Consider the following 11,897-nt stretch of genomic DNA (forward strand, 5'->3'; position numbering starts at 1 on the left):
AAGGCCTGCAAATATTAATAATCTAATTAGTAAAATTACATTTTTGATGTGAATCATCTAAAACCTATAGGGACTAGTGTACTTGTAATGGTGCATCTATGGAAAAATAAATTGGATCACTCTAAGTATGGAACGATCATTTGTTTATCATTTCATCATATTTTTGATTAATTTTGATTAATTAGACTAATTTATATTAATTTAAGTTATATTGGGTTAATTTAAGGGCAAGCGTATTTTCTATTATTTGCTTGATCTCATTTTCAGTACCTTGCCCCCTAAAATTTGCTCTCCAAGCATTGTCCCAGTCCAGCATAAACTGGATAAAACTGGACACCCTGATCTTGCAACAACGCATTCATCCACTCCTCAAGATACAATCCCATCTCTTCTGTCATCTTGGACTGCACCCATGCATCTGAAGGGTGCTCAGGAATATATACCATATTACACACACTACTTCTCCACCACCTAATACAGAAACATTAAAAATTTTCACCACCTAATACAAAAACATTAAAATTCTCTCATAACAAACAAATAAAATAATAATAACAACTTCTCCCCACCACCTAATGCAATAAAATAACAATAATAGTATTGTGGCATGCTACTATATACCTGTACAAGAGGTGTCGTGCCATGCCAGGTGTGGTTGCTCTGGTCAAGATCCAAGGTGGCATGCATTTTCCCTTTCCACCTTACGAACACCTTCTCAAAGTGAGTCTTCCTATAAGATTTGAGGGCATTCGTGATACCTACCCCAGAGTCCACTGTGGGTCTCTTGTGTATGCTGGCTCTATGGTGGGTTAGCTCATCTCCAAATTCACGTACAATTGTAGCATGTACTTGGCCAATTGGAACGAGTACATGTGATGATGGATCCACATGAAGAACGCTTTGTCGGATGGCAGAATCTGGGAGTCTCTCAGCAAACTTTCCACTTGCCAATATGACATTTCCTACATTGTGAATCAGCGTTATGTTTCTACCTATGTATAAAAAATATTTTAATGTGCCGAGAGAGTTAGAGAACTTACTCTCCATTTGGAATATGTTCTCGAGCGATCTCTGCTATAGCTTGGGAGTAGTGAATTGCTAGCCTTTTCACCCCCAGCCCTTGTAGGAGATCACTTTTTTGAAAAACTCTTTGCCATAGTTGGGTCTAGCAATTTGTGCCAACTCATGTCCCCTCTTTGTAAATAGCACCTTCGTCTCCAGGCATCTTTGTAATTCTTGTCAACGAGCATTTTTACATTCAAAAGGTATTCTCTACTCCCTCTCACTCACGCAAGCCAACTACAATGCATTAATGCTTAAGAAACATATTTCGAAATCAAAACATGGCTTTATTGAGAACGAGGCACGCACATACCTTGAAAACCAATTGTGAGAAGTGCCATGGGAAGCTTCGACCACTTCGACCTGTTAGGTCCCCGATGAGTAATAGCTTTCTTGGCCCATGCTTGATCCACGTCATTAAACTTTGAAAATAATGATTGTGGATCAGTAAGGCCCACACACTACATTATAAATATATCATGTGCCATTGTGTTCAACACATGAATGGTGGTGACCCTGATAATTTTGCATGCAAATAAAATAAGGTAAATGATGACACTGTCAGATGTTTGTTCATTTGAATCACAAAAAGCAAGATACAATCCACTCACACTTGTTTATCATGCACAGGACCAATAAGAACTATGCCTCCTCCTCCTCAAGGAATCGGCACCATGGGAACCTTCTCTCTTTCAACTCGATTGGTTCTTGCCCATTCTTGCCATGCTTTGAGTTGATGGTTGCCATCCCAAACAAGAAACATACCATGTGTTGCCATCCTTCCATATGCTCTAATATTGTGTTAAACTTTACTGACAACGATAGGTCATGACCGACCGCACTTTGACGGTTAAATGGAAAGGGCTCTTTGGTGGGCCAGGGAATTCCTCAAAGACAATGAAAGACACCATTGTCTGGTATGTGCTCTCTTACATACTTTTAATTAACCCTTCGATGGAATCCTCATTTGTACGAATTTTTGGGTTTGCAACAAGGAGGAGACAAAGAGACACTCTAGGAAGGCGGTTATGATTATCACAAAACGAAGTGGTCCTCCACACCCAATTCGTGGAGATGTGTTGATCAACCACTTGGCTGAAACTCTCCTTTATGGACTCCTCTTCTTTGGCAATCGTGGCATTATTGCTAGATAACACGATTTTGGCAGGTGTTGTTGTAGGAGCAGCCCCACAACCAACTGTAATTGAGAGGTCTTAGTTACCTCGCTTGATGTGGTCACTTGTGACATGCCCACTTCTTGTTGTAATATTGCGATCTCATCTTGATTTATGGTGAAGACCTTTGATTGCAATTGCGTCCGAGGAGGCATTTTGCATTAAAGGAGAGGACTTGTTGAAGGAGAGGCTATGTTGAATGAAGGAGAGGGCACGTGGAGGAGGAGGGCATGTTGAGAGGGGGACACGTGAAGGAGAGGGCGTGTTGAGGGGGGGCGTGTTGAGGGCAAGTGCTTGTTGAAGGGGCATGCTGAGGGGAGAGGGCTATTGTTGTGTGAGTCCTTCCTATTACTGTCTAATGGCTTAAAAAACCATTAGACAACAATAGGAAGTGATGCATGGCATGCATCATATGTGTGGCCCAAGCTCGGAAATTACACGTGGTGCCAAGTCATTTGGTGCCACATGTAATGCCCGATTCATGGGCATTACATGATGTGGGGGTAGCTACCACCACGTGTAATGCCCGAGCTCAGGTATTACACACGGAAGTGGAGAGAGAGAGAGGGAGAGAGGGAGAGAGGGAGAGAGGGAGATAAAAGAGGGAGAGAGAGGGGAGAGAGCGAGAGAGAGAGAGAGAGAGAGAGAGAGAGAGAGAGAGAGAGAGAGAGAGAGAGAGGAGAGAGAGAGAGAGAGGAGAGAGGGAGGACGAAGGGAGAGAGAGAGAGAGAGAGAGAGAGAGAGAGAGAGAGAGAGGAGGGAGGAGAGGGAGAGAGGAGAGAGAGAGAGAGAGAGAGAGAGAGAGAGAAGAGGGAGGGTACAAGTTTGGATACTTACTGGAGGCTACAAGATAAAGTACCATCACCCAAAAAACACAAGGAGGTAATATACTCCAAAATTCCTCCATTTGGTTGTCTATATGAGGGTTTTAATGGTTGTTTATAATATACAATAAGTCTTTTACATTTGGAGATATGCATATTGTTTATTTCTAGATATGGATTTTCTTTTAGAATTGCATGTGAAAAACCATAGCACCAAGGGAGCCTTCAAAAGGGAGGGAGCCCATACGAAGATGAAATATCCTTAGTATCTTCTTTCCTTCTATTATTTCTACGATGTGGATTCCATCATTTGTGGAGATGTTATTCATATGGGAAAGATTTCAAAGCTAACATGAAGCTATTGAAAAATGTGGTGTGCCAAAGAGATAGGGAGTGAGAGAACGAGTAGCCAAGAAAGTGCAAAGCCTAGCATGAAGCCACATGAAGAAAGGGATTTTTCCCATGTTGATGGTGATGTACACGAGAGACACTTAGTAGGTTGATCAAGATAGCGGTCAGTCCTCCCAACAATGCTTTGGCGACCATGATGTGTGTTGCTACCTCTTCCTTTTACTGCTTCACTTGCTACTTGATTTCCTTTTTGTTTGAATTAATTTGCCTTGTGTATGAATCAATCCTTCATGTCAGCATGTGAACTGCGCTACTTGGTGTGCAGCTCGAAGCTTGGGAACTCCAGTTTACCAGACTCGAAGAAGAACTCACCACAGTAGGGCAAGAAAGCCAGAAGAACCGAAACATGAATTAGAAGAAGAACTAGTAACACTGTTCACCACCACCCCCACCACCACATCCCCGCCTTCTACTTTACAACATGCTTCGGCGAACTAGCTAGCACACAGTGAAGTATCCCAAGTTCTCTGGGAAACCCTTGGAGGATGCAGATGCTCACATCCTTCTCTTTGACAGTGCCTGGCGTGTGAACGACCTTGACCCGATGGACCAAAACCTCAAAAAAGCCACTTTCGTCCCAACCTTACAAAAAAGTGCAGCTCTCTGGGTTGCTCAGTACGAGTATGCTCCTTTTCCCACCTATGATACAATCAAAGATGCCTTTCTTCAAAGATTTAGGGAAGATAAGACCTCCATGCATGTCCTTAAGTAGCTTTGCCAAATGAACCAGAAAAGCCTCACGGTGGAAGACTATGCTGCTTAGTTTTGGAATCTTCTTCAAAGGAGGATTCTGATCACTCAAGTACAAGTGAGGAATCAAAGGACAAGGAGGAAGATCACAAGGCATGGTCAAAGATCAAGAAGGCAAGAAAAACAACCAAGGAAGTGGCTGCAACCATGACTCAGTTGATCAGTGAAGGAGTGAAGTCCCCTCCCAAAGTCTGGTCAGGCACTTGGTGTTGTTCGAGGTGTCAGAATCATGGTCATAGAGCCAAAGAATGCAGCTTAAATGAGCTATGGTGTGCCATTGAACTGCCACACACACCACCGAAGCATGCAGATACAATGGGAGGAGAGCACCTCCCCAGCTTGTGATCCAAGCCCCCGTGGTGGTGCGGTAGTGTAACCCAGCCCACTGATGGCTCTGTAGTAGGATCCATACCGAAGGCCACCATTCTACCCATGTGCGAATTTTCCTCCCAACGATGTGCCCAATGCTCATCAACGGCCTGCTTTCACGTGTTTCTATTACCATTCCCTTGGCCATCGCAAATTTGATTGTGAGATCTAGAGGAAGCACAAGGCTGAGGTGGAAGGAGCCCAGGCTTCAATATCAGGCCCACCGATAGTAAATGTCATGGAAATGCAAGCTCTAGATGACCAAGAAATAATCAGGCCAACCACAGAGGTGGCAAAATCATCAGCCACGCAGCAGTGACACAATCGAGACTCCAAAGGCAGAGAAAGAACTGACCTCGGATAATAGGGGGAAGTAGAAAGTGGTCACCTAGCAGGAGTAGAGCAAGATACGGACCGAGGTGTGATTGGGTGAAAAAGTAGCAAGCCCGTGAGAGGCGCCTACGAAAAAAGGAGCCAGAAAGGCCCAGGTTGATCTGTCGACAAGAAGCCGAGGTCATTATACCACTCATAAACCCTGATCAAGGAGGCAAAGTGCCCTCTCCACAACCAGATAGGAGCTAGGAGAGAGGCGCAGAGACACCGCGATCAAAGAAAGTTATAGACATCATGGTCGAAAAGAGGTACGAAGGCACCAAATCAGGAGGAAAGCTAAAGTAGGAAAGGCACCAAAGAAGGAGGCACCAAAGCAGGAGGAAAGCTAAAGTAGGAAAGGCCGTACCTGAAGCAGAGGTTGATCCATATGTTGGTGGAATAGCTCCTCACGTTGGTACCAAACTTTAGGGAGCAGCTACTGCTGTGTCACCTGATGCACTAGGAGGAGAATATGGCACCCTCGCAGAGCCTCTAGAAGCCATGCACATAGAGAGGACAGAAATCTAGCTGAGGAAAGCTTCGATTTATGATGAAGCCATCCTGAGGATCTTGGTCAGTTTGCCAAAGTGGACATAGCATAAGTACTGTTGGAGGAGTCAATATTTTGTTGGATAGTCAACATTTTGTCGGATACGACATGCAGAAATGCTCGAGTTGAGCAGATGGGAGCTAGCTCCGTTCACCATAAAAATGGCGGATCAAAGGTGAGTTCAGCCACTCAGATTAATCTACAAGCTCACACTAGAAGTCTCTCGATTCACTTTCTAGATTTCAATAGTGGTGCTCCACATGGAGGACATAAAATGTGCCTACTCGATGTTACTGGGCAGGACCATGGATTAGGCAGGCATGGATTAAGCAAGATTGGGATGCGAATAGGATAACTATCTGGTGAGAAAGAAGAAAGTTAGAATTTTCATAGCTAGGCTACAATCAAGTCCCAATGACATCGGAAGATTTGGAGAAGATAGCCTTCATCACCAAATGTGGGGAGCTTTTGCATCCAATGTCATGACCTTTGGGTTGAAGAACGCTCCCGCCACATTCTAGAGCGGATAGTTCAAGAGATTTTTGCCAAATTTTTGACCAGCTTTATGTGGGTTTTCATCAATTATTTGAGTGTCTTCAGGAAATCGTTCCAACATCTGACACACTGTAGCTTGGCCAAATGCCGAGTTTCTAGATTAAGCCTGAATCATCCCGCTAAATGTGCCTTTACTATCCAAAGCGGTATGCTCCTTGGCCACATAGTATCTTAGGAAGGCATTGCAGTAGACCTGGCCAAGGTGGAGGTGATTCTGAAAGCTCCAATCCCAACAAGTGTGAAGGAATTGAGAAGGTTCTTGGGACAAGTCAAATGGCACAACTGAATGCTCTGCCATCTAGCGCATGTAGCAATTCCCCTAAACCACCAAATGGCATAGATAAAAATGTCATTGAACTAGAAGTTGAGGCAAGCCAACCTTGAATGGATGGAGGAATGTGACATTGCATTCCGACGACTCAAGCTGATGCTGTTCGAAGCACCTGTAGTCCAAGCACCTAATTGGAAATTGCCATTCCACGTCTTTGTGGATGCCTCACATGTGGCAATAGGAAGTGTCTTAATGCAAGCGGCCAAAAAAAATGGTTTCGGCCCATCTACTGGAGATTATCAGATGTTGAGCGGAATTACTCACACCACTCATCATAGGGAAGCGCTTTGGCATGATCTACTCAGTCATGTTTTGCCACTATTTGCTGGGCAACAAGTTCACCTTCCATGTGGATCATTCCACCTTGCTCTATCTTGATAAGCAAAGCTTGGCAAGGTGGATCATTCCACCTTGCTCTAAGCTTGACAGGCAAGATGGCTAGGTGGATGCTGATCCTTCAGGAATTCAAGTTTAGCATTGTGCCCCAGGAGCAAGCCATATAGTTGCGGATTACCTATCCCGTTGGCAAAGCCTCGATTGTAGTAGCGGATGACCTACCCGGCCGTCGATGCGGAGCTGTTCACAAGAGAATCAGTCATCCCGATTCCCCAGACATGGTATGATGAAATGTTGGCATTTGTGGCAACAACAAGTCTGATGGAGGATAACCTTTCTTGAGATCAGAGAAAGTGGATAGCTGTGCAAAGTCGATCTTTCCAAGTAATAGCCAGCCAACTATATAAGCAGGGCATTGATCAGATCCTCCAGAGCTGCATATTCCACCTCATGAACAAGAAGCTTTCCTCATAGAATCCCATCAAGGAATCAACGGTGGTCACTTTGCCAGGAGACGTAATTAGAAGGAAGATCTTCCAATGGTCTCTAGTGGCCCTCTGTACTCGCGGCGACACCTACAAATGGGCCAAACAATGTGATATGTGCCAACGACTTGGCCAGCCAACTAATAGATACCGAATTCCTCACAATCCCACCCTTCCCCTGGAACCATTCCAGAAATGGGCTTAAACTTTGTGGGTCCATTCAAACCGCCAGCTTGATTCACCGATAACAAGTATATCTTGGTGGCACAACTAATTATAACACCAAATAGGTGGAAGCAAGAGACCTCTCTGGGATAACATGACCAAGTTTACCACTAAATTCATTTATGAGATGGCTGATCAGTGACTAGGGAAAACACTATACATGAATGATGTCATCTGTCAGTTGGTCACTCAGCACCTCCTCATCCACCACAAGAGATCCACAATCTATTATTCATAGGCCAACAGTTAGGTAGAGTCCACCAACAAAACTCTACAGCACATCCTCAAGAAGCTGCTGAATGAGAATCGTACCAATTGGGATGAGAAGTTGTACTCAGCGCTATGGTGGGCATTCCGCACAGCTTATAAGGTCTCCACTGGGATGACTCCTTTCAAATTGGTATATGGCACTAAAGTTGTTGTGCCCATGGAGTTCTTAGTGCTGCCCAGCCTTCGGATCTCCACAGTTGAGAAGTTAAGCCCCAAGGAATCCCTACAGCATTGCCTAGATCAACTCCTCCAACTGGACAAAGATCGATTTAAGAGCTTCTCATCTCACTACAGTGATCCAAAAGCAGAGGAAGAAATGGGTCGATCGGCATTCCAGGTTTCGACTGTTCAAAGAAGACAATCCGGTTCTCTTGTTCCAGTCACACGGATGGGTCCGCATCTGGGGAAGCTGAAGCTTAGGTGATTGGATCCTTCTGGATTGTGGGAAGATTCTACGACGGAACATTCCTTCTCGAGACACTCACAGGAAGGCGAGCACTTACAAAAGTCAGTAAATGGGGCTACCGAATAGGCCGATGCCACCTAATCCATTCATTTACGTGGCGGGCACCACTAACCCACTACCTAGGAATCCACCACATTAATACGGGCACACTTTCAAGAACAATCATTGTAGATTTGCTTGGGAAGTCGAAAGATTTGCTTGGGAAGTTGAAAGATTTGATACCCCTTCATCATGGTTACTCGACGGCTACCCCACGACAATCATGCATGCTACAATGCACGGTAACTATTTTGGATTATCGTGCACTGCTTTTTTGTATCTATCTATTTGCATGCAATTTCTCTTCTCGCGTGTGAAGCAACAACCCTATGCCTGTCCTTAGTTGTTCACAAGCTTGTGCCTCACCTACAACTCTCATCTCTCTCTTTCTCTTCTTGCATAACACCTTCTTTCCCTGTAGCTATGTAATATTGATTGTATTTATTTGAGAAGATTAAATTTTATTTTAGAGAAAGTCTCTACTCATAAACTAATTTTACTTTTAATGTGCATGCAACGTGTGAGATTCATAAGTACAAAATATCAAAACTTGAACTTACATCTTTGAACCTCTTCTTTATCAAGCTTTAGCAAATTTTTCCCCTCTAAAGTGGTATATAAGCAAAAACTTTTATCTTCTAGCTTATAGCTAAAGTCTTTCTTTCCCTCCACTACATGATTGTATCAATTAATCAATAAAAACCTTGGATCATTATGTAGAAGCCACTAAACATTGAACAAATGGACACACATTTGACTAGCAAAAATTTACATAATTTTATATTGAACCAACGGCCACACATTATTGTATATAAATTTACATAATTGCATCTTTCTTTCCCTCCACTACATTATTGTGTCAATTAATCAAATAAGGACCTTGTATCATTATGTAGAAGCCACTAAACATTGAACCAATGGACACACATTTTACTAGCAAAAATTTATGTAATTTTATATTGAACCAACGGCCACACATTTTACTAGTAGAAATTTAAGTAAATATATTTACCAAGACTTGGTAAAAGAAGTGAGGTGTCATTTAAATTAAACGAGTGTATATAGTAAACATGTAGTAAACATTTAACAATGGAACACCCATTTTATCGATAGAAACTTAAGTAAATATATTTACCAAGACTTGTAAAGAAGTGAGGTGTCATTGCCTTTCTTAATTTGACTTGGATATGAAGAAACATATTCTCCTTATTAGGAAGGTACTATCTATTATTTTGTCCTTAAAATGGCATGACATCTCATTTGTTTTTTTTTGACTTGTACCAACATGTTTAGTGTCCATTCAAACTTTGCCAAACAATGAGGATAAACATGTTTAGATTCCTCTTAACTCATTCAAACTTTGCCAACCACAATGTGGAGTGTGGTAAGAATTATAAATCTCAATCAATTTGTAATTTTGATTATGAGATGCTCCAATACACAAACTAGACGATTGTATGACATGTCATTGACTTTACCCAAAATTGGATCATGGTAAAATTACTCAAGTGTGTAATATTAAGTTGATTCTTTTGGCTCTTTTCGATTCTTCACATATTTTTTTAATAATCCCTTACCAAAAGTGATCCTTTATTTTCCCAAAGCTATTCATAATTTTATACACTACCTTAACAAAGTGGTCCCTTTTTTTCGCATTACTATTCATACTTTTATACACTCCCTTGTCCTTTTTCCCCCAAATCTTTTCATACTTTTATACGCGTGCATACAATAAAGGGGTACTTCCAAAATTCTTACCAACTAGGGCTTATTGATGGACATAGACATTTAGTGTTAAACCAAGTAGAGCATTCCACATGAAAGTACAAAGTTGTTATAGTACAACCAAGCTGAGTTGTTATATCATCCACACACAACACAACATATCCCTACATGCAATGAAAGTTGTGTCGTGTGGTTGTACATCTAAAGCATGTGTATGAACCATTCAATCCTCCTATGCCCTCCTCTATGCAACACACTTCATAGCATATAACTCTGCCATTCACATTTAGGTAGAGATGTCCACACAATTTAAAATGAAGATGAAGGCTAGAGTTTATTTACCTAATTAATTGATGCCAGGGTTCATTTGCACGTGTGAACCATTTTGCAGGAGGGTGAGCAATGGGCTCCCTTGGTGTGTGAACGTGGTTATGACCCAAATTAGATAGTGGGGAAGAGTAAAGATAATTTTTAGGTTGTATTTATAATATATCCCTTTTTCATCGGGCTGTAAATGTTTTTAGCTAGTAAAGGTTTGTGATCAATACTTGTTTTGAAACTTCAAAGATTTCCTTCTCTATCTATCTCTATGTTTGAAACTTCAAATATTTGACCTTAGGACTATCTACTTTAGACCTTCTCTATATGTCTCTATATATTATATAAAGGAAGAGTTTCACAAACACTACAAGAAGACACTGCTGCCATACATGCGTTCAATACACGCGATAAGTTACGGACGCGTGTATGGTCGCGCATGTATATGAGTAGTATCGGGCGCGTGTATATTGGCATCTAAATTCGCATGTATATTAGTTTCAAAAACGCGTCTACCAGTGCGTGTATATTGGCATCTAAGTTCGCGTGTATACTGGTTTTAGAAACACGTGTATCAACGCGTGTATATACATGCAATTATACACGCATTATTACACGCGAGAAATTTATTAAGAAAAACTCCATTCCTTTACAAAATTTAAAACCATTTTCTTTAAACCATCTCATAGTACATTACAGAATATATCATTACACAATCCCACTACATGCATTTACAACAATGAAATATATTCAAAAATAAATCATGAGATGATAATTAAAAGATAACATATACAATAGAAATGTCATCAATTTAGAACGATACAGTGATGGATTGGTTAGGGTTCGATCTCATCTTCAATAAGATCCATCCTTGCCAAACGATCAACATCAATATCCATTTGATCAATTTGTAAGGCTACGATTAAATTTATTCCACTATCGATATTCTGTCCATTTGATAATGGTATCGATGTCCTGATCATCCTCATCAACATCACCATCATCCTCAATGGTAGGGTCATCCTCATGATCATGAGAAATGGCACGCTCATCCTTATTATCATGATCATCTCTTATTTCTTGCAGATCATCGATCACAACATCTTCATTGGCATGTTCGACATCATCTTCATTGCGGCTTGTTACATCCTCCATATGCTCCATATCAGTGAATGTATTATACATCACTTGTTGGGAACGTGGTGCAATAGGGATGACGTACCACCATTTAATGTCATGCACCATTGGGCAGATAGATAACCTACTCAAATACACATACTGCAGTAATTAATTAGCATATCAAAAGTCAAGGGGTACGTGAGCTTAGATATATATGTACATGAAACACATTAGTAAAAAAATGCATACCTGCTCACATTGTTGTGGCAATACGAGCCTATCTTTCTTTGTTTGCCAAAACTTTGTAGAGTCAATAGTTACATAGCCCCACTTGCATGGCGTTTTTCGTTGCATTAGGCCCTTTTTCCACCACGTTCATTTGCCATTTGACATCCATCCTCATGCATACTCCCATTCTTTCACCGTGATATGCAGCTCCTCGCCACTCTCTGATCTCTCCACTTCCTCATGCAACCAATCAACATGGATATCATTTGGAAGTGTTGCTAGATGCT

The sequence above is a fragment of the Cibotium barometz genome, chromosome 58 (genome assembly GCF_041138505.1).
Source record: "Cibotium barometz isolate CiBa-2024 chromosome 58, ASM4113850v1, whole genome shotgun sequence".
Lineage (NCBI taxonomy): Eukaryota > Viridiplantae > Streptophyta > Polypodiopsida > Cyatheales > Cibotiaceae > Cibotium > Cibotium barometz.